General features: G+C 46.0%; 1 protein-coding gene across 4 annotated transcripts in view; it reads left to right on the forward strand.

The window, feature by feature from the left end:
- EXTL3 (exostosin like glycosyltransferase 3) overlaps positions 1-26,037 on the forward strand; it is a 136,015-nt gene that overhangs the window by 32,459 nt on the left and 77,519 nt on the right. For 3 of the 4 annotated variants that reach the window (XM_032103580.1, XM_032103579.1, XM_032103578.1), the window contains exon 2: positions 9,487-9,561. The gene's annotated coding sequence lies outside the window, so the exon portion shown is untranslated. Of the gene's footprint in view, positions 1-4,963; positions 5,067-9,486; positions 9,562-26,037 lie in introns of those variants that run through there. The other variant, XM_032103581.1, reaches the window with a different exon arrangement.

A 26,037-nucleotide genomic window follows, 5' to 3' on the forward strand; every position in this document is an offset into this window, starting at 1 on the left:
CTGGGATGTGCTCCTTTCAAACAGCTGGATTTCAGAAACTTACAAAAATTGTGTGAGGGGTGCGAAGCTGAGGGGCTGTCCTGCTTGCAGTTTATGGTGGAGTTGTGCTTGATCTATTCTGTTTATTATGATTTTATTCCCCACACTCTTCTTGCTGGTTTGACTCCTTCCTCTTTGTCATTGTTTTCACATAAATCCTTTTCCTCAGAATTTCCCTGGTCCCTGCCAGCTGTGGAGCAGCTGGGAAGATACCAGAAAACATGAACTGCTCTGATGGACTGCTCAGAGGGGCACGGCTTGGCTGTGGAGCCTGGATTTAGCTGGAGCTCCTTGGATGGGCTGCACCACCCCATCTCCAGCAGCAGTGGGGATGTGTTGAGGAGCTGTGGGCTGCAAACAAGGAGCCTTTTGTTTGCTTGCCTTAGCAACCCTGCCTCTCTGAAAGCCGAGATGTTCTCACTCCCGCGGTGTTGTTCCTGGGAATGCAGGCCTGCTTTGGAGGGACAATCTCAGCAAACTGGGCCTTCTATCCCTAAACCTTTTTTTTTTTTTTTGATGACAGGAGGTCTCCAGCTAAAAGAAGTCTGGTTATCTGGTGTTTTTCCCCCAAGCAGTGTGTCCTGCTGACTCTCATCCTTTGCTGTATCTGTTCTGGTGGGCACGATGTGCTGAATTTAAATAAATTGTAGTCTTTGCTAAATATCTGTCAAATATTGACTTAGTCTGTAGGGTGAGCTGACTAAGCTGAAATTAATGGTGTAATTCCAGCTTGTTTGGCACGGGTGTGGAGGCGGTTTCATTGCAGATGGTAGAGGAAATTAAGATCTTACCTTGACTGCAGCTCAAGGGGAGGAAAGAGAAGCCTTGGGCTTATATGGCAGCCAGGAAAGACTTGGTGGAGACATAGAGGGGGAGTGTTTGTAAAGATATTGAGGGTGATAAGAACTCTTCCCAGTGAGTGAGGTCATAAGACAAAAATTGAGGAATTGTTGTTAACTATGTGCTATTACAGGTGTCATGAAATGATCTTCTGCGTTCTGGTCCCTTGCCATACCCCTGGGATAATTTTTCTAAATCCATTGAAAATGAGATACAAAAAAAAAAAAAAGGAGACAATCTGGCTAGTTGAGGTTTTGGCACAGATCAACAGCCTCAGTGGTGGCATCTTCTGGCTTTGTGTGTTCACCTCTGCAGGTGAACAACTCCACGTGTTCCTGAGGTGCTGCAGCAAAATGACAAAGCCCTGACACCTCCAAGCAGGCAAAGAAATGGAGATGCAAGGAGGTGTGTGAAGGGATCCAAGTGATCCAAATGAGCTGATGGCAGAACTGGAGCTAAACCGTGCAGCTTCCCTTGTGTCTCAGAGCCTGTCCTTCAAACTCCTGGGAAGCTTGTGGGTTTTAGAGGTTATTTTTGAGAGGTTTGTTGCTGGCATAAATGAATTTTCAAAACAATAAAGATGCAACTTCAGGGCCAGTCCTGCTTGAGTGGCAGCAGGGATCTCAGGGCTGGTACAGTGAATCTGATGGAAGTTTATGTAAATGGGGAACTCATGAGTTGGTTTGTTTTTATTTTTAAACACCTTATTTCTCTTCACCCCTTAACTCTTTGCTGCAGGTAGTAAGACCTCTTTTGTGGCTTTCAGTTTTGTGGGAGCTTTGTGCCTCCAATCGATTGGTTCCTGGCTGATCTTCAATAGCCCAGAGAGCAAATGTAATGCAGCAAATTCATTACATGCTAAAATATTTATTGTGTTACTGTAAAGGTCACTGATGGCAGTGGAGGTTCAGTAAGATACAGTCCTGAATCTTTGCAAAGATAGTATCTGTCACCACTCTCTTTTGAGAGCAGTGTCTTATAAAGTACCTGGAATAACTTTTTCTCAGCCCATACTTTTGGAGGTAAGTGTTTGGATATTGTGTAAGTTAATAAATGACTTGTGCTGCATCTGAAAGCGAACACCTGTATTCAATTTTGTCATGTGTGTTCTCACAGGCAGACAGGGAGGGCAGAGCAAGAAAGGAGTCTTAATTTAACCTTGCCCCTTTTTGCTTGATTTAAGTAATTTGAAGAGTTGTATAATAAAATCTCCACGATCTCATTTCTATTCCGGTTGTAGTAATCTAGAATTGGCAGTAATGCCCAAGGGCATTTTTGCTCCTACCTGTGTAGGAGTGAATTACTTGTTGCATAACATCATCTGGAAAGGTAGCAATGAAAAGGCTTCCCAGCAATGAGGTGGGATGTGACTTCCCTTTCCCTGAACCACAAAATGAAATATAATTTAGTAAATGGATTCAGGGCTGCGAGGAACCTCTCAAACCCTTTCCACAGGTGCAGGAGTGGTGGTGCGTGACTGTTCCCCACTGCAGGGCTGGATGGTGTGGGATGCATTACTGACCTATTTGCTGGTAGTTTTAGCATCTGGCTGGGATTAGTTCAGCCATCTGATACCCAATTCCATGCTGTAATGGTATGTCTTTAAGCAGGGGTTAGATGATTGGATACTGAGGAGCATTTTGGAGTCTGGCCTTGCAAATACAGCTTGTTAATTGAAGCTGTGCTCGCTGGCAAAGCTGCCTTTTAAAGTTCTGCTGTCTGTCCTCCCCGTGATATTCCAGCCTCTCTGGCTTCTCACTGACTGCAGCCTGCCTGATCCTCACTGTAGCTCCTCTGCCAAGCAGTGGCTGCTGGCCTGCACATTTGTCACCTGTGGCCACTCCTCTGGCTGTGAGGGGCTCTTTCCTCATCACACCGAGAGTTTTCCTAATTGGAAGTGAGCACTGCAGGGGCTGCATTCATTGTTTGGTGTCACGAGCAAGCTCTTTGCCTGAGCGTTTGTTCCAGGCAGCTGCATGAGGTTCAACAGCGTTGTCTGTCATGATCAGACGGAGCTCTAGATAATCTAGCAAATCTCTTGATTATGAGGGTGGAAAATAATGTGCTTTGATTTACAGATGTTGCTGCACAAAAAGTGCTTCTGTGAATTCTCTGAATGGCAGTATCTGGGTACCTCTGGCATCCTCAATTTCTGAGTGCTTCCATTTTCTGAACATATCCTGAATTCCTGTGCACTCATCCGGACACAGACATGGACAGCTGTTTTACACACAGGCAGATGATTAATTATTTTTCAGTAGCATTTTAGGCCAAGTTCAGGGATTACATTGGGTCAAGAGGCCGTGAAGTTCACAGTAAAAAAGACAAGGGATGATAGAGGCCGTTGCCGTATGGCCGATTACAGCCAGGTTGAAAACAGCAAGGGGGTGATCCTCAAACCACCTTTTCCTTTCCTCCAGGAAGTTGTAGACAAACTTGAATGCGTTTTCTAGTGTTTGTACCATTCTGAGCAGGAAGGGGGAGGAGATGCAGCAGGCACAGAGATCTCACCTCTGGTGACTGAGGTGTGCAGCTGTGGTGGAGCTGCACCAGCAGCAGGAGCTTTGCAGGTGTTTCTGAAGGGGGTTGAAGTATTTTCTCCTTTTGGGCACATGAGCTCTCTTGGTTATGGACTGACTGACAGATATGCAGAAGATTAGGAAGTGTTTTCACAACCCCTGGAGGCTGTGGTAAGCTGGAAGAAAGAGCTCCTGTGGTCTGTCTCTCTCCTGGCTGTGTGGCAGAGCACTTTGGGAAGTGCTCAGATTGAATCTAAGCTCGGTTCTTGGTTGTGAGGTTTAGTTGTAATCTCGGTTTGCTCTGCAGCCACACTGTGTTTTCAGTGGGACAGGGAAGAGGAGAAATGGTGGGAGGATAGAAATACACTTGTTTTGGTGGGAAGAACTCCTGAATTTGTAGTGTTAGCTGCTTTTCTGTTGAAGGTGAGGACAGCATTAGTGTGGGAGACATTTAGGCTGGAACTTTTTTGTACAGATCTGGTTGTTTACCAAGTTGCTTATTTTTTTTTTCCTCCTTTCTCGAGGTCTGCTTTATAACCAGCAGAGAAAAACACCCCTTTTTATAGCACTGTTCATCTTGTCCTAAGTAGACATCTTGAACCAATCTGATTTTCTTTGCTCCAGCAGTGCCTGCTGCTCATGCTGGCTGCAGAGAGAGCCCGTCCAGCTGGTTCAGGTGTGCTGGGAATCACTTGTGGCCAACATTACTGAGTGAAATTGGGCCTTTGCAAGGCCAAACCTTGGCTGCTGGGTGGGTTTGGAGATTGCACGAGCTCCCCTCATCGTTGCAACTTCCTCCTGCTTGGAGGAAACAAGATCTGATGTGGCCACTGGATCTGATTATACCCCGTGATAGCGGATCTGAGGTTTGAAGAATGTCTCTGGCCATTTTAGTGAGAGGCATTTTGAAGTGGTTCAGACATCAATGAAGAAAGCTGAAAGGCTTTGTTTTACTCTCCTGACCCTGGGAATATTGGCCAGTTTGTCAGCTGGGATCCATCCGCAAGGGAAAGGTCCAGCTGCACGGGATGATGTGCTGGTAGCAAAGGAGGGAATGAGACAGTGCATGGCATCTTTTCCCAGTGATTTTTGTATCTCTGATCAGATGTGCATTGGTGGAGGAAATCACACTGAAAACGACCACAGAGCTTTCTGTTATAACTCCCTAACTTGAGGCTGGATCGTACAAAGCAAACCCTCCGAGCCTGTGAAGGGGGTTTTGTGGAGGAGTAAAGCTCATTGTCAGCTGCCGTGTTCAGACCCTTGGGAAATTGTGACCATTGTCTGGGCTATTATTGCTTAATAAAAGCTTTGCATTTCCTCATTCAGGGCCTTGAAAATCTGGTTCTGTGCTTTTAAAAATAACTCAGCGTGAGCCACAATTGGGAGCATTCACAGAGGAAATTCTTCAGCCATTTAAAACAAAGTGAAGGGAGGGAAAAAAAAGCTCTCCTTAAAGTGCTTTTACTTATCCGTGAAGAGAGCGAGTGTGCCCCAGCCGTGCTTCCGCTATGTGGAGGGAGCACAGAGGCTCTGCTCCTGCTCCTGTTTGCTTCCAGCCTTCCAGGATTTTGGGTTATCCAGTGCTATCCCAGCTGGGGAACCTGGGCTGGACACGCTGGATGCATCCTCTTGTTGTACTTCTTGTGGATGAGCACCTCGGGACAGGTGGGGTTGATGCGCTTTGTGCTTGATGCTCTTTGTGCTTGATGCAAAAAAGGCAAGAAAATGTTTTTCTTTCTGCTTGTACCAGAGGCCATACCAGAAAGGGTCACTTCAGGCAAAAGGAAATGTGGTCACATGCTGAAGGATGTGCAGGATTTAGGGTACCCACTCTGCAGGCTCTGTGGGGAAGGGCGCAGAGGAGGGGGTGCTGTGGGCTCAGAGGTGTTCATCACCCCGAAGTTGGCTTACCTGTTGTTTTTACTCTTCCTGATTTCTGCTGTGAAGTTATAGCCCAGCACAGAAGCCCTGAACTATTTTGCAGATCTGCTTTGGATGCTTCTTTCTTTCCCTATGTCTGTTCTTGGGTTTATTTTCCTTCTGGTGTGGAAATAATTATATTGCTTGTTTCTTATGTTCTGGCTCCGACTAAGAGGACGAATGTACTCAGGTTTTTTTATGTTGTGGTGGTGGTTTTTTTTTTTTTTCCCCAGTACAGTTTCTGCTGTTAAAATATTCTGGACAGCAGTTGCTGCCCACGTAGAGCACAGAAACATGTGTTTAGTGGTTGCAAGACATGCTTGCTCTGGGTGTGCCTCGTCGTTTTGTTCAGTGCCGTGGTGTGTGGAGGGGATGACACTGGGCTACAGCAATGTTGCCAAAGACACTTGCTAGTGAAGAGGGTGATGGCTGGGATATTGTCTGGGTTGTATTTGTGATACGAAATGAATTATAGCAGAAAATGCCCCTTCCATGCCTCAGTTTCTCCACCAAAAACCGAATGCTGCATGATTCCAGAGTGTGTTCATTAGCAGGAATTACTCTGCTCCCTCTTACTGTCTGCTGGAGCAGCTGTGATGTGCACAGGGATATGTGGTGATGCAAAGACTGCGGACAAGACACAGCCCTGCAGTAGCTGAATTCTGTCACACCATTGTGTGGTTTGGTGTTTGAAATTTTATAGGTCATGTGCACCATTAAAATGATTTCCATGCCTATGTTTGGAGAATCTGCTGTGCCCACTTTCGTTTATACCCATGTGCCTGATCCAGGGCCATATGTTAAGAATATAACTGCTTTTAATTTATTCATTTTTAAAGCCGTTGGTGTCTAAATATATCTAATAAAAATGCAGACTGGAGCTCTTTAATGAGGCGTAAGTCATTCCTGGCTCTCTTTTTTTATAAGACAAAACCACCTCACACACTGGCTTCTTTTTGTATGGACTTCTGCTTTGCATTTCTACACATTCATCATAGCATGAAGCCTCTGACAAAAGGAAGTAAGAAAAGACTGTTTAAGAGACCGTTTTGCTGTGCAGAAACCTGAACCTTTGGAAAGTGAAAACTCTGGGCTGCAGCAAGTGAAGTCATGGGCTGTGTGTGATGACAGAAAGGAAAAATAAAAATTATAGTGCTGAGTAAATTTAGTGTAGTTGTGAATTGTACAGCAAAGAACAGGAGCTGTTAGGAAGGGAAATATTTTCAGTTTTGTTCCTTCCCTCTGCAAAATCGCAAAATTCAAGTGACGACTGGAAGTTTTTCGCTACCCAAGGGAGAAATCTTCATTTTGCTGGCACCCAACTTGCTGGCTAAGCCAGTGGTCAAGGCTGTGAGCAGCAGCATTGAGGTGGAGGCTGGGGATGTGTGGCTGTCCCCGATTTTGGCCATTTTGGGAGGAAATGGCTTTGCTGCAGGAACAGCTCAGCTTTGCAGGCGCGTTGCTGCTCACGCTGTGCAGAGAAGGTCCTGTGGCTGTGGTTTGACAGCTGAAGTCAGAGTATGGCTGTGAAATCAGACTCTGCTCACACATGGTTGTGGCTGGGTGTGAAATCCTGAGTGGTTCCGGCAGTGACAGCACCGGGCCTCACACAGCTGGTCCAGAGTGGGGAGAAAAAGGAGATGTGCTTATTTTGGAAGGGCCTCTTCTCACTGCTCACAGGTTGATCCTGCATGGTCGGTGTGGTGACAAGCCCCAGGTTGGGGTCCCACTCTCCTTTTGCTAGACAGGACCCAAGACTTGCCTCACCGGGTTTGTGGAGAAGGAGGAGAAGGGAGCCTTAGCAACTCCAAGCTGTGATCCAGGACTGAAAGCCAGTGGTTTTGTGTAAAGAACAATAGATCTGTGAGACAGAACAGATGAAGAAGGAGTTGATGAGTTTTCTGAAATGCTGGTCCATGTGAAAAGTTTCTGAGAGAAGGTAGTCAGGGCTGTGGTTTTTAATTTGATGACCTCTTTCCACAGGCAGTCAAACTTTCAGATTTAGCAAGGCCTTGCATAACAGGAGGTGCTTTGTTTACAGGCTGCACATTCACTCATAGACACAGGAGCACAATGATAAATTATTTAATTATAGATACCCAAAGAAGCGAACCAGGTGCCTGCTGGGCTATGTTGTCCCTCTGGTTTCCCACTTTGCATGGTTTCTTGCTGGCTAATTCCCAAAATCCAGCTGTTTGCAGAAGTGGTCTCTCAGTTATTAATGTTAATTAGCGAGGTTCTGCTCTATGAGTATTCCTGTAGCACACACCAAGTGCTCAGCTCGTCACCCGTGTAATGAGCATGTACACAGCCCCATTGTTAATTAGCTGCATCCCTCCAAGGACTTACGCTCCTCTTGGGGATGGAAGTTTAGTGTGGAGCTGCCTGTGGTAGTTCGGGCAAGTGCCCACTGAGACTCACGTGCAGACTCTGCCATAGTTGGGTTGTCAGCTTTTTGCCCTTTGTTTTAATCTTAGCTTCTCCTCTGTGCATTCTCCTTGCTAAGCAGCACGGTTGCTAATATTAGTTCTTTGCAGGTTTGCCATTAGAACCTTGTTTTAATCAGTGCTGACAAAGTCCTGGCTGCATCTGTGCTCCAGGTAGGGGTCGGATTTAAGTGTTCTTCAAAAAGCAAATTTTATGCTACAAGAACATGGTGCTCCTTGTGCTGACAACAGTTTTGTACCTCTGCCTCTTGATAACCATCCTGTAGTAACGCCTTCTTCCTTGATTTGCAAAACAACTCCATTCCAAGAAGAAATTTTCTCCTGAAAATGTGGAAGTGCAGTTTGTTCTTGGCAAATCCAACTGGGGCTTTCTTATCGCTCTGATTTAATATCCTCGCTGATGGAATGCTCCCGTTGTGGGGGAAACATCTCCGAGAGGCGATTCTCTCTACAGAAGAACATTCCCCTCCTTTTTTTAACACTTCCCTTAATAGAAGGGAAGAAGCTGGTAAATAATATGACTGTAAATGAGAATCAAATTATACTTTAATTTTTATATATGTTCAGCATAGAAAAGCAATGTGAGATCGGGAGGTTTTTCCAGAAGAGGAGTGTTGTTCTTAAATACCTCTGCTTTGTCCCTAGTTTTATGTGTTCAGTATCATCCAGAAAACTCTTGGTTTTGCCATTTGATTGTAATTTGCATTTAGATTGGCTGCCTGAAGGGAGTCTCTTGCAAGGGGAGATGGGGCTATGTGGCTCCAGTCGCTTGCAGATCTGGCTGAAAGTAATGGCATTTACATAAAAACCATTAGCTCTGTTATTGATAAACATGAAAGGCATCCATTTCATTTAATTTTTTGGTGAGGAACTTTTAATATAAGCATACAATAGCACTGAGGTAGAAGCATTCCTGCCCCCCATCCCTCTGTACTGACCTCTTGTTTTAAGGGCAAGTTTTGATTGGGATTTTGTTGGTGGAGAGATGGGAAGTTATTTTTATTCGAATTTACTGGAGTAGCCAGTTGTCTTGCTACATTGTGGGGAATTATTTAATGCTCATTTTAAGAGGTGTCTCTATTAATTGAATGGGGATTTAATGTCTCCCTGAAGCACAGTTGGTTTGTGTGTGATGTATACTAACATGTATGGCTGGCAATTCTATGGATAATCTTTTCCTTAATCAAAATGGGTTTAAGCAGAACTTCAGTGGTGCCTCATTAAGGGGATAAAGTGTGTTGGGACAACAAATGTATTAAAGGGAACTTCTTTGGTGCACTCCAGATCAGAGCCCATGTAACCCTTCAGCACTGTGTTTGCATAAATATTTGTTCCCCTGCGTTTGTAACGGCACTTTGGGGATCAGGACGTGTCACAAAGAGCTGTGATTCACTGTCTCTGGAGCAACTGGCTTTGGGAAGCTGTTGATGCTGCTCTCATGTATAAATACCTTGCTTTTCTCCTGGGCTGGATCAGGTCTGACCTCGAGAGCCTCCAGAGGCAGCTGGTGCTGTAGCTGTTTTCAAGCATCACAGCATTTGCTTGAGAGACCTTGCTGAGAGTTTTGCAGGTGCTTTGAGTTCTTGACCTCAGAGCTGGGGACGTGAGCGTGTCTGTTTTGCATTGATTACCTGGCCTACTTCTTGATATTTCAAAATTTTTGTAAAAATTTTTTGGCCACTTTATCTATATTTACAGCTCTTTTTCCTCTCTAACAGGCTCCAGACAGATGAGTAGAGAGCTGGCTGCAGAAGAGGGACAGATTGCAGCTTGCCAGCTGATCACCGTGTACAGTGAGTACCTTCATATTTCAGGAATAGAACTTTCTGTAGTGCCTGATGTCGGCCTCAAATGCCTGCCCATTGGGGCCCAGCATTAAGTCTGCATGCTTGGACAGTGTTTTCCTAAAAGGACGAGCTTCCTTGGCTTAACTCTTGTTTTGGGAGAAGTGTGCTGCAGCTCCTTTTATCTGAAGTGATAAATTGTGTCCTCATCCCACAGCCAGTAGTGGCAGAGCAGAGAACTGCTGCAGTTACATCTGGTGCCTGCTCGGGGCTGTGGGCAATCAGCACTAAAGGTGTCACCTGAGGCTTCCTGTGCTGCAGAGCAGAGGAGGCTGCAGGGTCAGGAGTGGAAATGCTCCATAACGCTATTCCAGTCTTGTTGGAGGTGTTGGAACGGAGTGAGGAGGGTGGATGAGGGGGCTGCCGTGGCACATGCTGGGGTTACTCATAAAGGAGTGCTGTGAAATCAGCCAAATGAGGCTTGGCTTGACTGGTAGGCAGAAAAGAGCAGGAAAAAAGTGCTGGAAACCATTATCCAGCTCATGGTAAGGATGGCAGTTTTGCCCTGAAAGTGGAGGAGAAAATCCTTATTTCATGGGGAATTTTTACACATTAAAATATCTTGCATGCGTGTTAATGGGCTGTAATAACGAGTGTGTGCTTTATGAAGTGTCTGCAAACATCTTAGAACTCTCTACTGTGAGGGAGTAAATACTTGAGCTAGTAAATACTGATTAATTGGAATGTCTTGGCCCATGTGGTGCAGCCAGACTGAAATTGGGAATTGCCTGATACAGGTGTCTGAAAGGCAAGAGGATGCTCTAGCACTGGGTGTAAAATGCAGGTGAGTGTGGGAGCTGCAGCAATTGAGTTTATTGTGACAGCCTTAGCAGGTGATTCTCTGAGGATAACATGGGATGATGAATCCTGAAAGTGTTCTTTAACAAAAGTCAAGGGTGAAGTAATACATTTAGAGACTGGGTTGTGTCATCGGGTTGGTGTGGATATATCCAGGGAGCAGGGCAGAGAATTCCTGTGCTCCTGGGAAAGAAGGGAAGAGAGGCAAACTTATTTGTGGCTCCCTCACTTCTCTTATATCCAGCCAGTACATGCAGGATGTCCTGGGCTCAGGTGTCTGTTCCTGTGTATTACAGCATTTCTTGTTGTACTTCTGGATCCAGGAAATCTTCCTACCCCGCTTTTGTGCCCTGCCAAACACAGCAGGGACTCCCCTCAGCTGGAACAGGGCTCCAGTGAAAAATTCAACAGTGAATAACAAAAGTGGGAGTAGCAGCGAGGTCACGTGAAGGACAAACGATGCCGTTATTGACCAACGGTGCCATCGTGCCAAGGTCCTCATCGACAGCTCTAATCCCAGTGTGCGCTCTGAGCCGGATCTGCTGACTTCAGGAGCTGGAATCAGTCAATACCATTGAATTCTCCTTCTCTTTGCATATCTTAAGGATATGTAGGAAGTCTCAGGCTGACAGCTGTGCAGTCTGCACAAGGCCACGGCTGCTTCCCCCAGGACATCATTTGGCCCGTGCAACATTTATTACACTGCTGTGGTGTGCAGCAGGTTCAGCATTGACCTTCAGAAGCTCTTCTGGGTTAGTGGGCCTGGTGGCTGCAGGAATGAATGTAGGAGACAAGGATTTCAGGTTCGGAGTCCTTTTTAGGGTGGAAGATTGTGATTAAAGCAAGAAGTATGAATTTAGGCCAGTAGGAGATAGCTGAGGGAAGGGCTGTTCTTGGCAGGGAGCTGCTATAGAGAAGATGCTGCAAACAGTCTGCAATTGCCATGGAGCAGAATGGGAAAACAACCTGTTTCAAGGGACTCCTTAACAAGTCATTCTTATGCAAGACTCTCTCCATGACACTAAATATCTAAATAACTGGGTTGGGCCTGGAATCTAAAAATATTTTCAGGAGACTCAAACACCTTCTGAGGCTTCCTGGGTTGGCAGCAAAGCCAAGTTCTGCAGGAGTTTGTGTTGCAGGTCCCTTCCTGTGAGGATGTGGCACCATCCACATGAGCATGAGCGTGGGTCTGATGCTTCCTGTGCTCCACACAGGCTCATGTGCTCTTTGCTCACAGCTGCAATGAGGAAGAGCTGGGGGAGAGCACTTTGGTATGGCAGGGAGGATTTGTGCTGCCTGTACCTGCTGCGGTCCTCCCGAGCAGCTCTGGGAAGTGAGGGGGTGGAATTCCTGCTTCTTGCTGCTGTTCTCCTCAGGAGATGCTGTAGACTTTTGTCTGCTTCTTAAAAACTCAGAGCATGGCAAACACCTGAGCTGTGGGAGGCCACAGGTCTGTCCTGTCTCCAGCTGTGACCAGAAGGACAGAATGTCCTTCATCTCCCATCAGCTTATTTAACTCTTGGTTGAACCTCTGTGTGCTTTCAGCCTCCGTCCTGCATTTCAAAGTTTAACTCTGTATGATGAACCACTTCCTTTTGGTGACTGCACCTACTGCCAGCTGTAATAAGCTCCTGTTTGGGGAATTGCCATTTGCCAATTCCACACTGGTAAAACTCTGTAAATCCCTTCTGTGTCCCCTGTCAGAGGCCTCTTTTCCAGACTAAAATGTCCTAATTGATTCAATGGTCCTTACAGAGATGCTTCATGGTTTTGACCATCTTCACTATATTCACTATATTCCAATTTTTGGTCATTTTTTCTCCTCTTGAATGTTCTTCCTAGAAGATTGAAAGAACCTTTGGGTTTCTGAGGTCATATTCTTTTGCTGCAGCTCTCTGTATGTTTAGCCATAGAAAAGAAACCAGGAATTTTGATGCTCCTTGTAATAATAAGCCACAGCCTTTTATTTATTTTTTTTTTAAAGCAGAGGTTTATGTGTCTAATCTAAAAACTCCATCAGAAAAGCTATGAATAAACCTGATAGCATTCCAGTGCACTGAGTCACTAGAACAATACATTGTTAACAAGGAGCCCTGGCAAGGTTGTGTGGCTTTGTGCTAAAGCTGTCAGCCAGGATATGGGATGTATCTTTGTACCCTGCAGCAATTTTGTGAAACTAAATGGCTGCTGGTGTCTGCTGCATCTTCCAAATGAGGACAAGAAACATTCTGGATGTTAAACCTTCTCCCCCTCTCCGTTGGATAAGAAATGGTATCAGAATAGAGAATTGGTCTTATTTAGATAAATATAAATCGGTGTCATCAAACAGGTTCTGGTTCTGCAAGGGCAAGGCCTGGCTCTCCATCCCCTCTGCTTTGCACAAATGATATTTATTTTATTAGTGGCTTCCAGAAAGTAGAACTGGAATATGACGTGATTGAAGTGTTAACAGCAGGGCTGCAGTGAAGGGCTGCAGACTGACATGCCTGGGGCTGTGACAAGTCTGTGGTTTTGTCTATCTGCCCTGACTCAGATCTGTGGCTTTTGTGCTGCCCTAAGGTGAGTCAGGGCTCCCACAGGGGTGATTAAAGCCCTGCCCTGTGGGCAGCCCGGGAAACTTGGGCCTCTGTTCAGCTAAGGAACACTTGGATGTTTTCCTCAGCGCTGAATCACGGCTCCGTGGCCCATCCAGAGCAGTTTTTCCCTGTGTTAAGGTTTATCTTCCACACCTCCACTGCTATTTTCACCACCGTGCTTTTCTTCTTTCATCTCTGCTGCCTTCCCCAGTGCTTCCTTCCTGCCTTTAAACCCAGAGAACTCCCAGGGTTCGTCTGTGCTCCACTGGTGGCTTCTGTTCTGCACAGAGAAGCCAAAGGACCTAGTCCTTGTAGCAGTTCTCTCCCAAAGCAGCCAGTTTGTGCACCACAGTTAATTGCACAGATTTGTCAATAACACACCAGCTCCCCACAGACTCACCTGGCCTGCCAAGAAATGTCACCTATGCCTCACCCAGTCCTGAACCCAGCTGGGGAGTCCCCCTGGACAGGGGACACCTATGGCACGAGGAGGAGGAGAGGGAGAGAAATACATCCAAAAACTATAGGTTGATTTTGAGTCTGTCACTCCTCAGGGTGTCCCAGCCCCTGCTTGTTGGTGAAGCTTGGAGGTTTTTTAGTATTTCCTTGCCTTCATATATATATGTTTTATAAATATATAAATTTATATTTATGGTTCTTTCTCATTCTTCTTTTTACTCTTGCATATGTGAAGTTGCACACAGCGAGCCTGCCAGCCCACAGCCAGCCTACTGTAATAATTTCAGCTGTAGTTTAGTAAGATAGTAAATTTAGAGTAATTTTTAATCTGCTTGAGATAAAAACAGCGTAATTGGCTGTTTCTCCTGGTGGTTCCAGCATTATTTTTGGCCTTAGAGGGTGTAAATGCAGCAGACATTGATCTCCCTGAACGAGGGGTCAGCTCTTCCTGGACAGCACTGGTACACTGCATCTATTTATTTTTATGTTACCTTTTTTTTAGTACATTGCCTGAATAATACAGCCAGTGTGGAAAGAGCCTGTAAAATGCTGAGTTGTGTGGTGGAATTTTGCTCTGCCCAAGTAAATCTCTTGTGATGAGAGACTCCATCCAGGGGAAACCTCCTGGATTAGCTTGGGACAAGGGAAGGTTTGGAGACCTTGCCGGGATCCCTGCTGTGATCCAGCCACGCTGGGGAAATGGAACTCGGAGAATCCAGCTCTGTGCCATCATCCAGGGAACTTTTCCATTTAATGCAGCCATTGAAACTGGGAGCAGAGGCTGTGTGGGACAATGTGTAATGGGGGAGCTGGAACAGGCTGCCTTTGTGGCACATCACAAAGCCAGCAGTATGTGCTGGAGTGCTTCTGCTTGCTGAGCCTGGAATGTCAGCTTGGGTTGTGTTCTCCTCCCTTCCCGCCAGGAACTGCTTTGGATTTGGGGAGAATAAGTCACTGTTTGTGTGTTTATTTCTTTCCTGCTTACAGTTCTTCTTGGATCACATGGGGGATTAGAGGGAAAGAGCTCAAGTGAGGTGAAAACCATCGGGTTGCTGTGAGATCCTCCGTGGTGTGTTAGTGCAGGGCTGCAACTCTCCAGCTCTCTTCTTGCTCCGTAGAACTCCCTGACAGGAGGTTGTAGGGAGGTGGAGTCAGTCCTTCTCCAAGGAAACGAGTGACAGGATGAGAGGAAATGGCCTCAAGTTGTGCCAGGGGAGGTTAAAGTTGGATATTAGGAGAAAATTTTTCATGGAAAGGGTTGTCAAGCATTGGAACAGGCTGCCCAGGACAGTGGTGGAATCACCATCTCTGGAAATGTTAAAAAATGTGTGTATGTGGCACTTGAGGATCTGGTGTAGTGGTGAACATGGTGATGGTGCTGGGTTGATGGTTGGATTTTGTGATTTTCTGAGGTCCTTTCCAACCTTAACGATTCCATGATTCTTGTATTGGTCTTGTTGTTTTTTTCATTGTTAAATAACAAAGCTCAGCCGTCCCGTGGAGTGGGATGAGCTTTAAGGTCCTTTCCAACCCAACCCATTCTGTGAACTTGTGGCTTCATTTATCCAACAGCAGGTACTGAGAGCCCTCTCTGGAACTAAATTCAGTGTATCTGACCGTGGACACCTGGGAAGGGGACGGTGCTGGGATGAGAACCCTGCAAGGTACAAAGCCTGAGAACAGATGAAAACTTCTTTGTGATACAAAAATGTTGCAGTAATTATTTAGTATAGTAAAACTATTTCAAAGTTGTTAAGAAATGGCTCTCCAGGAGGCTTGCATTACTGTAGCAATGATTGGGAAGTGAAAAACAATGGCAGTAGCACAAGTTTGATTCTGTGAGTGAGCTCTGGAGATAGCGGGATGTAAATGCTTTCTAGATCTCCTCAGGCTTGATAACAACTTGGGAACTTCTGCTGTGGGTAAAAGTGCATTAGCTCCCATTGTCAGGTGAAGCTTTTGCTACACTGGAAATTCACCTGGCAGTTCAGAGGGAGGCCCTTGGGAATAATTGTGGGCAGCACAAATGAAATCCTCCTTGCTTTTGTATGAGTAAGGAAGATCCCATTGCAGCTCCATCACAGAGGGCCCCAATATGAAAAGGATTTACTTTGTGAATTGTTCTGTTGTCACTCAGCAGGATAATTGACTTCTGATTAGGATGAAAATGTAGCTGAAGGTTGGTGTTTGAGGTTCTGAAGTCCTCTTGAAAAGGCGGAGCTCTTCCTCAGACAGCAGTGGCTCTCCTGAGAACAGGATGCTGGAGACTCCATTCTACCGGCATTGATGCAACAGCTGTTCCTGTTTAAACAACTTTATTTCTTCCTCCTCCTGTTGCAAATCAAAGGAAGAGTGGGAATCAGTGTTGTTATTTGCTAAGAATTAATAGCAAGGTTATTAAATTTTTCACTGCTGGAGATGTTTTTGTCACGTGCTTCCTGCACTCGGTGGCTCTCAGACCTGCTGCTCTCTGGGTGTTTTTAGCTGGTGATGCTGATGACTGAAGGATACTTACTCCTTCTGTTCCCAGCTCCCGAGTGACTCAGGAGCTAAAAGAAAGCCAAGATCTGTGCCTCCCACAGGCAGCAGAAAGGCTGATGTGGAAGTCACGGGCATCTTGCTGTGAAGATGATGCTTAAAATTTTAGAAGAGGAATTCTTCTTGGTACAGAGTAGTGAGCAATGGGGGCAGCTTTATCTTGCTGGGGAGGCTCCTGGGCAGAAGAGGTTTCACTTCTGCCCCTGAGAGCAGCCTTTAGCCTGGACCTGCATTAGGTAATGCTGCAGAAAATCCTACCAGAGACTTAAAGAATCTCCTGAGTCGGAAGGGATTTACAAGGATCATCCAGTCCAACTCCTGCCCCTGCACAGACATCCCAACAATCCCACCCTGTGCCTGAGAGCATTGTCCTAACTTTCCTTGAACTCTGGCAACCTTGGGCGTGCCCTGGGGAAGCAGGACTTGAGTATTTGTTAGTAATTTATGAAGAGTCAGATTATTGTTGTGCATATTAGTGTTTACACTGTTGAAAAGAGAGGGGGAAGATCTTGGAAGTGGGGATGGATCAGGAATGAGATTGGAGTTGTGGCATAGTGCCTCAGCCCTTTCTATGAGTAACCAGTGGTGGCTGCTCTCTGGACAGAATGGACCTTGCAAGACATGAGCTCTAGGGTGTGAAAGCATTTTTAGAGAGATTTAGGTTCGGAGGGTTAGAAGGGGATTGCAGTGCTGCACTGAAACTGCCCCTAAGTAAAGGAGGATGCACTTCTTCCCTCTTTCCTCCTGTCTCCTGTGTGGGGCTGCCTGGACTCTGCTTCATCCTGCTGATCCAGCTGTTGCCTTTCCCTGTGGACAGATTTAGAGTCCTTTTAATTCCGGCTGGAGTGCTCACCGTGAGGCATCCCAGAGCTGATGCCTTTGAGGAGGGAAGGGAGCCTTTGTCAGGTCTCCAGGGAGCTAATTTATACAGATCCTCTTGGGTTCACCGGCCAAGTGTGTCTTTGTTTCCCTGTGCTTTTGCCTCTGAGATGGAATCCTAAGAGCAAGGCCAAGTGTCAGGCTGCTTCTGGTGGCAGGGCTGCAGCTGCACAGCTCATCCTTTTGGGGCTTTAGCACGAAAAGGAGGGAAAATTGCCAAAATATTTGGGCTGAATTGGCTGTTTCGGCCTTTCTGGTCAAAGTTGGGTTTTGTTGTTCCAAAGTTGTGGATTTTGTCAACCTTTAACCTTTAGGCTAAAGCACTTTTTAATAATGAGTTTATTTTATCAGCGATGTAAGCAGGAGATTAGAAGGTGTGTGGGAAAAGAGTGATCTTGCCCTTGCCAGCTCTGATAGGTATCACTGGTATGTTACTGTCTGCTGGATTTTATTTCTATACAGTAAAAAAATAGTGAATATTTAAAGAAGTGTGTTACAGCTGCATTTTTTTCAAGCCACAATTACAAAAGGAAAAAGAAAATTGAGACAGAAATTGACTGCTTGCTGTTGAACAGTGAGCTTTGCCTAATAGCCAAAATTGAAAGTTTTTACATGTCTGCATTGAACAGTCTCTCCAGAAACTTCCTGGAGTGGCGCTCAGCCTGAATGGGAAGGCTTTTAAAAAGTCTGTTGGAAGTCCCAAATCAACAGGGGGTAGATGGAAATATCAACAGGAGAGAACAACCACATCTGCACAGCCCAAGTTTGTTTTCGGAGAGGTTTTCCCTTCTCTGGAGAAGGAGAAAATGCAGAGTGACAGAGAAATGACTGGTGAAACCCAATGCCACTGCTGCGTCTCCTGATGGTTTTTCCTGCTCAAATGAAGGCCCCTGTTTTTTTCTTTGCCTCTGTTCATTTTATTCAGAGTAAGTGTTCCCATTATCCGGTGCGTGTGAAAGGCTCCTGGCTACTGCCTGAGCTGGATAATAAGGGAGTTAGCCAAGAGCAGCCTAATTTATAACTTGTGAAGTGATTCTCTTCAGAGCACTAATGAGCAGCGACCCAAGCACAGGTAAATTATCTGTAGGGTTTTTTTTCCCCCCTTTCCTCATAAATCTCTGATCATTTCCCTCCCCAGGCAACCTGTCTTTCACCACCATTGGCGTTGTCTCAGTTTTTGTCTACATTCCAAAGTTGAACCACTTTATCCACAATTGATGTGTGCTCCTCTAGGGTGGAGAGCACAACGCTGGTATAAAAGCATTTATAATAGCATGGCTCATTCTTGTGCTGGAGAGGAATAATGGACGTGGGATACAGCTTTAAAGTTAGAAAGCTCTCTAAATTTAGAGTGTGGCTGTGCATTGTAGCTGAACTGATCTCATGTCAAGCTGCTGCTGCAAGGAAAGGTTTTGCTCCCAGCCTGGTGCTCCCAGTGATCTTTTTGCACTGATAGAGATCCAGTTCCTTCCCTCTCAGTCCAGACAGTTTTCTTCCAGCCTAACTCCCTGATTCAGCTCACTGGAAGCTGGGGAGGAGATTCCTCTTTTCAGCAGCACCAGGCCATGAGATCAGCTGAGCAACAGTGAAAAACCACATCCTAAATGAAGCTGCTCATGCCAGTAGCGTCTCACTGTCGGAAAGGTGTTTCCAGTCATTCTGCTCTCTCCCTGTTGGCAAGTGATGTGTGGGGCAAAAAGCAGCGTTTTCCTACTGCTTGGTTATCCTGAGTAAAGTTACTCCTCCTGGAAGTAGCTGCCTTTGCTGACAGCCCCCAAAAGAATGCAGAGAATTGTGGGCAGGCCGTTCGTGTGGCACATGCTCTGTGGTGTTCTGAGTGCTACAGCCAACTTGAAAAATAATTAAAACCCTGATGTTTTGCTGTTTTTTGCTGGATGTTGTTGGAAACTTAATGGAGCTCGTTGGCAATAAACACTACTTCCCTGGGGATCTTTCCAGAGTCATTAAATCTCGTGAGGGATAATCTGGAATAGTCTGCTGTTTGGCTGGAATATTTGCTGGACATGGGAGCTGCAAAAAGGGGCCCTGTCAGGCATCCTTGAGCAGCTGCAGGGTGATAACAGAGGTGAAGGGCCAGCAGAGGGGTTACTGAAAGTATTAATTACAGATGATGTCTGAGTCTGTAAATAAAAATACAGATGATGCCGTGGTGGTGAAAAAACCCCAACCTTTGACTTTGAGGACAGTGTTGATCCCCGAAAGGAAAATTATAAAAGGCCACAAGCAGTGACTGAGAGTTACAAAGTGGCTTTTAGTCAGAGATGTGCAGATTCCAAACAACAGTTTGGGTGGGAAAAAAAGGGAATTAGTTCAACAGCTGTTGGGTTCTTTCTGAAGCATTTCAGAGGGGGCTTTGAGTTGGTGACTGCAGCAGGTTGTACTTGATGTAGGAGGTTTTGAGCTTGTTTATACCCAGTGTCAAATTCCAGGCTACCGAGTAATGCTTGTTTTGTGTGTGGTGTGTGCTCCCCCAGGAGAGGGCGAGCACAGGTGGGGATATTGATCTCTTGAAGGTCATGACAACAGCTGCAAGGTGGCCTTTGCAAAATGCTTCACCTGCAGAGGGACATGGGGCAAAAATTTGCTGCTTTCTGCTCAGTTGGGGCTTTCTTTTGCAAAACATGCACTTTCAAGAAGGATTTAAATGCGATTTCCAGATGTTAATGTGATAGTGGGTTTAATGCTGTATTTTGAGGGAGCAGCCTTTGCTGAATGTAACCTTGGGCGAAGTTGAAAACAACCAACCAAAAAAAGCAAAGAGGGAAGTGGTAAAGAGCTGGCAGCCATACAAATATGGATTTGTGTGGGAAGGCCAAAAATGTGCTGGGTGTCTTATCGGAAAGCGTGGAATAACAAGACCTGGCCCCTGCCCCTTGCCTGGAGACCCAGGCTAGCTCTGCTCCTCCTGCAGCCTCGAGTGCTGAGCCTCACACCTCTCCTTGGAGTTTGGAGCAGGGCTGCTCACGTGGCAGAGTGGCAGCAGATCTAGAACCAGCCCAAACCCTGCAAATGTTTGTGGGAGAACCCCCAGACCAACAGCCAGGAAAGGTCAGTGCAGCTGCCTTGCATTGCAGTGTGTGTTAAAACACAGGAACAGTTCCCAGCTGGAACTGCCCTAATTCCAAGCTTGTCATCAAGATGAAGTGGACTGCAAATAGATTTCTGTGGGAATTGCTCCGGATGCAAAGCACCTTTAATAATGTCTCAATATCTACCTCACTGTGTGCAGTTTTAATATAACCAGAAGCCAAGGGCAAAAATGGAATTATGAGCCAAAATACTTTGACTTGATCACTGAAAACTACACTGAAACATTATTTTAATGCCTGTAGTACCACGGTCCTGAGTGAGCACATTGGAGAAGCAGCTCTGAGCTGGGTGGCAAAGAATCATAGAAACAGAATATCCTGGGTTGGAAGGGATTCATAAGGATCATCGAGTTCAACCCCTGGCCCTGCGCAGACACCCCAACAATCCCACCCTGTGCATCCCTGAGAGCATTGTCCAAACACTCCTGGAGCTCTGGCAGCCTTGGGAACATCACCATTCCCTGGGGAGGCTGTTCCAGTGCCCCACGACCCTCTGAGGGAAGAACCTTTTCCTGATACCTCTGCATGGGAAGAGCAGGAGCAGGAGCTGGATCTGGCTGGTGGGGCTGGGTGGAGAGAGCCTGGAAAGGGTCGCAGAGGGGGTAAATAAATGCAGCAGCAAACATCTGCTGCCTCTACCCCAGGTTTGTCTCCTGGCTGTGCCAGATTGCAACAGCACAGGTAATGCTGGAATTGCACAACCAGCTGCCTGCTTCCCTGGGGAGGTTTCAGGTTTTCCTGGGTCTTTGGAGCTTCCTGTGCCTTGGATTAGCAAAGAGAAGACGGTGGCACCTGCGTGACAAAGCTGAGTTAACAGTGGTGGCCCCTTGTGCTGTGGCATGTGTCAGCCTGGTTTTACAAGCCATACCTTCCTGCTCCTATGGAAAATTCCTGTGGCCATGCAAGCTCCCAAGAAAGCCATTTGAGGCACTGGATTAGCCCAGGGAAAGCTTTTCAGCTCCTGTGCTTGGTCTGAATGCAGCTTTGCAGCCCTGGACAGTCTCCAGGCTTGATGGGCACATGGTGGTGAAGCTGGTGCTGTGCCCTGTGGGTTACACTGTAAACATTAATGGAATATAAACTGTAGATCTGTAAAAACACTGTAAGCGTAAATGGAATATAAACTATAGATCTGTAAAAACATTGTTAAACTGTGTGAGTAATCACTGTCTGCCTTTGGGTGTGTGAGCTCTGCAGGAGGGACACTGTCCCACAGCGTTTCTGCTGGATAGGGATCCGCAACAGTCTTTGAACGTGCTCCACTTACTCTTAGGTTTCCTTTCCAACTGCAGCATTAAATGTATTTCCAACTGAAATATATACTAAATCAGCTGCTTCAGGGGTTTGGGGGGTTTTTTTGAACAGGAAGGAACTCCAAATATGCTTATTTTCATGGTAAGATCACAGGCATCGGCCACCACTGTGTATTTTGGTGTTTTAGTTCACATGTGTGTTTATGCATTTTCTTCCTGACCTTGCAGATGTTCTCAGCTACTCTTTTATAGATCCAACAAACTGACCCTTGCCCTCTTAAATACCGAATGTTCCATGTCAATTTAACAAATAATGGACTGGTTTTCTTTTGAGGAAAAGCTCTTTTTTCCAGGACACAGTGGTACTCCTGCCCTGCCGGTGTAGGTGCCCCAAATACTTTGTGCCTCTTTTGTCTTTTTTGGTAATGATTTCACAGCTCCTTTTTATTTCCACTGCTTCTGCCTGCTTTAACTCAGTGCTTTGGGTTAAATTGACATGATTACTTTTTTATCCTGTTGGAGACTGGTGTTTTATGTGAATATCTGGAATAGGAAGCTTGTTTGGAATGGTAAGAGTACAAGGAGTGGGTGAGGTCACTGTGTTTGTCCAGCCTGGAGAGGAGGAGGCGGAGGGGAGACTCATGAGGGCCTGCAGCTTCTTCCTGAGGGACAGCTCTGATCTCTGCTCCCTGTGAGCAGAGACAGGACCCAGGCAAAGGCTGGAGCTGTCTCAGGTTTAGGTTGGGTATCAGGGAAGGGTTCTTCCCCCAGAGGCTGGTGGGCCACTGAACGGGCTCCCCAGGGAATGGTGACATTCCCAAAGCTGCCAGAGCTCCAGGAGTGTTTGGACAACGCTCTCAGGGATGCCCAGGGTGGGATTGTTGGGGTGTCTGTGCAGGGCCAGGAGCTGGACTGGATGATCCTTAGGAATCCCTTGCATCTCAGGGTATTCCATGATTTTAAGCCCAGGAAAGGCTGTCACCTTGGAAGAGGAAAACCAAAGGAAGAGCAGTTGGGTTTTGTTTTTCTTTTCCAACTCACTAAGGGTTGGTGTTGTTTTAAAGCTCATTTGTAGTGCCCGTAGTCACCTCAGAGTTTGGTTTTTCTGCAGAGTCAAGGCTTCTGTTGGGGCAGTAGTCAGAGAGAAGTGAGAGGGATCAGCTCCGTCCTGGCTGTGCCCTCCGGAGGGTTGCTGGACTGGGAAGGTTAATTTGTGTTTTTAATGGTGTATCTGTGGGGCACTTCCTAAGTACAAAGAGCAGCTTTACCTTAAGTTAAAAGTGCCTGAGATATTCATTCCCCTCTCTGCAAAATATGGATAAATACTTCTTGATCTGCCAAAAGGGGCTGTGTGGGTTTAATTAACATTTGCAAAGTGCTTGTGGATAACATCTTTCATCTGAGACTCTGAAGCGAAATATTCTCGGCATCCTCGCTCAGCATCGCAATTATTCCTCCAGCTGTCACGAGCTGTGCCAACAAAAACTGCTCTGCTGTCATCAAGGGATTGTTGATGCCTTGTGACTTGTTTTGATTTTGATACTCTCTTCCCCCTACTCCTTCTCCCCATACAATTGCTGTGCGAAATATAGTGTATTCTCCAGACAATAAGCCTGTTCCTTTCCTCCACAAACTTACGTGTTTGTGTTATGTTCTTGCTTGTGCCTCTTTTTTTGGTCTGTGCCCTTGGAATAGAAGGAAATGTCTTTTTTTTTCTTTTTTATTTTTTTGTCTCTCTCTTCTTAAATTACTTTTGGTCTTGTTTTTTTTTGTATCTCTTTTTAAAACACTGCCATAATTTATTAAATGACAGTCACTCCAGAAAGGCCTGCTGGCCCATGCACTGTCATTTCTTATTTCCAGGTGGATGTGAAATATCAGATGAATTCCTTCATTCCCTGGAGTTGGGTTCCCCCAAGTCCCACTCACAGCATTTGGAGAGTTAAAACTTCCAGCTCTGTTCTTCCAAATGCTATTTTTATTGCTAACAGTGCTCTGTGAAAGCCTCTTAAAAATCAATATTTCTCAAATTTAGTTTTAAAGGAAGTCTTGTATGTATGTAGTCTTCAAGGCAATAATATTACCCCAACAATTTATAAATTAAATTACAGGTCCTACCCAGGTTGAGGTTGAGCCTTTCTGCAAAATCAGAAGCACATATGAGCTCCCCCAAGTCTATCCCTCAGGTAACTGTGGCCATTTCTATTATTTTTGTGAAGATTCATTAATCTTGACTTAAAAAGCAGATGAGCTTTAAATTTATTTATTTAATTTTTTTTACTTGAAGAAAGCACAAACTATCATTTGAAGTCTTAGAACCTCTAAGCTCATAATTATCTGTGGGAATGAAGACTACAAAGAAATTACTTCAAGAACAGCTGTGTACGGTCTCTTTCATCAACCTGTGTGTTAAAGCTGGCTCTGTTTGCTTTAGCACTTAAACCCTTGCTCCTGTTTGCCCTTCACATGGAATAATGCTGTGGGAGAAGGAGCTGGGGTCTGTCCCACCGTGTGCTGCTCCTTTGGGAAGGGAGCTGGTTCTTAGTGACATTCTGTTGTTATTGGCTGAGGTTTTAAAGCCAGAAAAATGAAACGCAGCACGAGAACTCCTCTCCCCCTCTTGAAACTCCAGGTCATAAATCGCAGAGCACACAGCAAAATGTGGTTATTCTCTGCCTGGTGCTTTTGGCTTGAGGGGTTTGATGCTCCAAATTGAAATTAATAGCTCTTGTTCCCACTGAGGGTGGGGGGAGTTGTGACTTCCCGAAGATTTGTGTCCGTGTTTGTCAGTGTGAACTCCATTATGGGAGAAGGGATGTCTGACTCCCACGTCAAACGTAGCAAGTTTCATCTTCCTAGATGAGAGTTCTGAATTCTGCCAAATGTGTCAGTGGTGGTTTTAAAAACAATAAATCTGACCATGGTGCATGCACTTCCCTCCTTACCAGAGACTGGGATGTGGTGGGTGAGTACAGCAGGAGCTGGGATGAGATCCACCACTGCCTCCCTGTGCTTTGGGCTTGGGGGGGAATGGAAAATCTTTGAGTGAGTGATGACTTAACCAACAACTGTGATTAAGAACTGAGATGAGCCCATCTGAGCGCCTTGATAATCATTTGCTGTTTTCGCAGATACTGAGATCTGAGCTTATGGCAGCACGTTTCCTGCTGTGTCCTTTGGGAATGGTGTCCAAGAGAGGCATTCCCAGTGCTGCTCTCAGCCTGGGGAGGTTTTCTAGTTACCTTTCTGGCTAAAGAGCTCCTGAGAAATGTCAGGAAATGTTGCCTGATATTTGGAAATCAGTTTTGCTTCCCTGGCTGTTTTGGAAGGGTTGGGTTTTCCCTTCCTCTTTCCCATGTGCCGCCTGTGGCAGCTCAGGTGTCTCCTGGGGCAGCTTGATTGTTCATGCCCAGCAACCCCAGGTGGGGGAATCAGAGAAACATGGAATGGTTTGGGTTGGAAGGGACCTTAAAGCCCATCCATTCCCACCCCCTGCCACGGGCAGGGACACCTTCCACTATCCCAGGTTGCTCCAAGCCCCATCCAGCCTGGCCTTGGACACTTCCAGGGACCCAGGGGCAGCCACAGCTTCTCTGAAGACAAGTGGCTGTGAGGGAGACCTGGAAAAGAAGGCAAATATAGCAACTGTGTGAGCAGAGCTTGTTTCTGTGACCCTGAGCTCTGGTTATGTGCAGCTCTGAGCCTTAATGACCCTCACGGCTACGGATGAGTGGAGTGGGATGAGCATCCAGGGAAGTTGCTGAGCTGCATCCCTGGACCGGGAACCAAACTGCTTCTCCGGTGTGTGTCATCCTGTGGTTTTATTGCTGACAAATGGGGCTCCTACTCCCTCTCTTAAGGGGCTTCTTGATGTTCCAGTAGCACTTCATCACCTGAAGAAAGCTCAAAATTACATCTGTGAAATTGTGCTGCTGTCATTTGAAGCACAGCCTTGTGTACCATTGGCAGATACTTCCTCTCTCTTCAAATACCGGGAGCCATCAGCGCATGTTCCTTTTTTAGCTGCTCTTCACTCTGGGGCTCTTCTGTTCCTGGAGCAGAGGAGATCAACAAAGCAGGCTTGTCGTTATTTGTTTCCTTACATATTCCTTAATTACAGCACTTCAGAGGAGGGATTTTCCTATCTCTCCCTCTTGTTCAGTTGTTTGTCTCATGTAAGCCTTTTTTGGGGCTGGGTTTGACTGGCGAGCTGTGTCTCAGGAACTTCAGCTGATGTTTAACTATGCCTCGCTTTGAAAATCGGGTGGAAATCCATTCCTAGGGTCAGATCTCTTTGCTGTCTGCCTGCCTCAGTGGCCTTTTCTTTTTTTTGAGCAAACTGGCGTTTCTGAAGCCGGGTGAGTTATTCCCCCCCACCTCTGGGCCGTGTTTTCCCTGAACTGCTGTGATTGATTCCATTCACTCTCTTTAAGCAGCTCTTTTCACTTAGCAGAGTCAACACCGTAAAACGAACTTGGAAAACAGATTTGTTATTCCTTAATATTTTCAAACTCCCCAGCCTCCCATTTTTACTTTATTTTAACAGAAGCCTCCTCTGGAAATCTTTTGTTAGAGGTTTTTATCTCGACGTTTGATGGATGGCTCCAGGCTCCAGCACTCAACACACATTTAATGGCCTTAAGCATCATGTAATGCTTCCCATTTCCAGGATCTGGAAGCTCCAGACAACTCTACAATCAAAGCTCTGGAAATTCAGCCATCTGGGAGGTGGAAAAATGATTATTGACGGGAAGAGCAGCATCACACTTCGGTCTGGGAGCAGAATGTTGGGCTGAGGGTGCTGGGAGG

Source organism: Corvus moneduloides, chromosome 3 (genome assembly GCF_009650955.1).
Source record: "Corvus moneduloides isolate bCorMon1 chromosome 3, bCorMon1.pri, whole genome shotgun sequence".
Classification (NCBI taxonomy): Eukaryota; Metazoa; Chordata; class Aves; order Passeriformes; family Corvidae; genus Corvus; species Corvus moneduloides.